This window comes from Rhinopithecus bieti, unplaced genomic scaffold (genome assembly GCF_001698545.2).
Source record: "Rhinopithecus bieti isolate Rb0 unplaced genomic scaffold, ASM169854v2 scaffold_2554, whole genome shotgun sequence".
Lineage (NCBI taxonomy): Eukaryota > Metazoa > Chordata > Mammalia > Primates > Cercopithecidae > Rhinopithecus > Rhinopithecus bieti.
Window position 1 is genome coordinate 1,060,577 of NW_016804196.1, and position 2,980 is coordinate 1,063,556.

Consider the following 2,980-nt stretch of genomic DNA (forward strand, 5'->3'; position numbering starts at 1 on the left):
CAGAAACTCCAAGATGACTAACATGTTAGAATCCAAAAATTCATGATGGATTTCTCCAGGAAGTTCTCCAAGAATGGGGTTTAGATGCTGCTGCCATTGTGTTCAAGGCATAGCTGTTTGTAATTCCTTACACNAAGGTGCCTCAAATACAGATTCTAAATATATTTAAAGTTATTTATTTATTTATTTATTTATTTATTTATTTATTTATTTGAGATGGAGTTTTGCTCTTTTGCCCAGGCTGGAGTGCAATGGCACCATCTCGGCTCACTGCAAACTCTGCCTCCCGGTTTCAAGCGATTCTTCTGCCTCAGCCTCCTGAGTAGCTGAGATTAAAGCGCCCGCCACTGCGCCTGGCTAATTTTGTGTATTTTAGTAGAGACAACGTTTCTCCATGTTGGTCGGGCTGGTCTCGAACTCCAACCTCAGGTGACCCGCCCGCCTCGAAGTCCCAAAGTGCTGGGATTGCAGGCGTGAGTCACCGTGCCCGGCCGTGATTTTTTATATTATAATAAAATTCAAAGAAAAAAAAAAAAAAGAATGCCAGTAATTTTAAAAGCATTTTACCATAATTTTCTCAAGAAGAAAAGAAAATTAGAAGAAAGTAAAAAACATGGTGCTGGACCGGCCAGCTCGGACCCAGGGTGGCGGGGTCCAGCCAGACGTCCCCTCATGCCAGCGGGGTCTCTGGCGCCCCTCTGGTCAGTGGGACCCCAGCAGGGGAGGAGCTGCGAGACCACACGGGACACCGGGGTGGGCCCCAGCCCGGAGCCAATGGCTCGGAGCAGGGGCAGGGACCTGGCAGCACCGGGCCAGAGCCGCCTCTATCCCTGGCCATCGCGGACTCCATGAGCTCCATACCTGGGGTGGCAGTGAGGTTCGTTGATTGAATGAGCAATGGTGGCCCAGTTGCAAGCAAATGGGTTTCATCACCTTAAATGGTTTTGAATGAATGAAGCCGTATTTGCTTAAAAGACGTACAGCCCATAGTGTGACCTACAGAGTTTGTGGACAGATTTATATTGGGTTCATAGTGGCGTCATGCGCGCAGACTCCTGCGAGGTCCCCAAGTTCTTAGAGGACTGCCTTGCCTTTTGATCTGAGTTGCAAAGTTCCATAAAGAATGGCCAGTGTGGATAAGCACAAAGTTAAGAGACAGCGAGTGCACCGAATCTGTGAATGTATCCGCCCCAGGTCATGAACGGTCCCCTGCACTCCATCCCCGCCCCGGGTGTCGCTGCTGGACTGTGCGACTGCACCGTGGAGATGCCCATCCCAAAGAACCTGGCCACCATGGCCTTCTGTGATGCGCACTCCACGCAAGAGATCCACGAGATGGTTTTACGTGAAGCCGTGGATGCCATGAGGTACCACACCGTCACCCGCACCAGGGAGGACCTGGAGAAGTTCAAGGCCCTGAGAGTGATTGTGCAGATAGGCAGTGACTACGACAATGTGGCCGAATCAAGTCTGCGGGCGAGCTCGGGATTGCTGTGTGCAACATCCCGTCCGCAGTTGTGTGAGAGACAGCCAACTCAACCATCTGCCACATCCTCAGTCTGTACCGGAGGAACACGTGACTGTACCAGGCATCCCGGAAGGCACGTGTGTTAGAGCATGGAGCAGATCCGAGAGGTGGCCTCGGGAGGGGCTCGCATCGGTGGAGAGACGCTGGGGCCTCATTGGCTTTGGTAGCACAGGGCAGGCGGTTGCAGTTCGAGCCAAGGCCTTTGGATTCAGCGTCATATTTTATGACCCTTATTGCAGGATGGGATAGAGCGGTCCCTGGGCGTCTACACCCTGCAGGATTTGCTGTGTCAGTGACTGCGTCTCCTTGCCCTGCAAGCTCAACAAACATAACCACCACCTCATCAATGACTATGACTATAAACCAGATGAGGCAGGGAGCATTCCTTGTGAACGCAGCCCGTGGTGGCCTGGTGGAAGAGAAAGCCTTAGCACAGGCCCTCAATGATGGCAAGATAAGAGGGCAGCTCTCGACGTGCACCAGTTGGAGCCCTTTAGCTTTGCTCAGGGTTCGTTGAAGGATGCGCAGAATCTCATCTGCACTCCTCATGCAACCTGGTAGGTACAGCCAGCGGAGGCGGCTGCCACCGAGATCCGCCGAACCATCATAGGTCGCATCCCAGAAAACTTAAGAAACTGTGTGAACAAGGAATTTTTTTGTCACATCAGTGCCTTGGTCAGTAATAGGCCAGCAAGCAATTCATCCCAAGCTCAATAGTGCCACATACAGATATCCGCCAGGCATGGGCGTGGCTCCAGGAGAACTTCCTGCAGCCTTGGAAGGGATCATCCCTGGAGGCATCCCAGTGACTCACAACCTCCCCACAGTGCCGCATCCTTCCCAAGCTCCCTCTCCCAACCAGCCCACAAAACACGGGGACATTCGAGAGCACCCCAGCGAGCAATAGCAGAGCATGTCGGAAGGTAATCATTCAGATACACTTGGGGCCAAGAGATAGTGGAAAATTGATGAACTCGGAGAAAATGAATCTGACGGTCTTTTAACTGATTCTGGACATATGCATTATTGATGTTGCAGTATTAAAACTACAAGAGCTAAAACCTGGATGTCATCTGCTTACGGAAGTGCTGAAAGAATAGGATGTGATTTATTGACGACCTACTTCTGTCATCGTGTCTTAAGTTTTCATCTTAATCACCAAGAATAAATAGAGCTTTTCCTTTATCAGCCCTTTGGCCACAGCAGGTCCTGAACACCCTGCTCCAGAATGTTGCGTCAAGAGTTCAAACATCAAAATAAAAAATACTAAGAGGAAATCCCCATCTGTCTACAGAGGCTAGTTACCTCTTTTGCTAAGAGGAAGATCACATGACTACAAAATGGGGAGAGAACTGTTTGCCTGTGGTAGACACCTGCACGCATAGGATTGAAGCCAGTACCGGCTTCTGTACAGAGAAGTATCTCACACCTGAACTGCATACTGAGCCGGCA

At 50.5% G+C, this 2,980-nt stretch overlaps 1 pseudogene; it reads left to right on the top strand.

Moving 5' to 3' along the window:
* Window positions 1–1,123: 1,123 nt before the first annotated feature.
* Window positions 1,124–2,435, top strand: LOC108526392 (C-terminal-binding protein 2 pseudogene; annotated as a pseudogene).
* The last annotated feature ends 545 nt before the right edge of the window (window positions 2,436–2,980 follow it).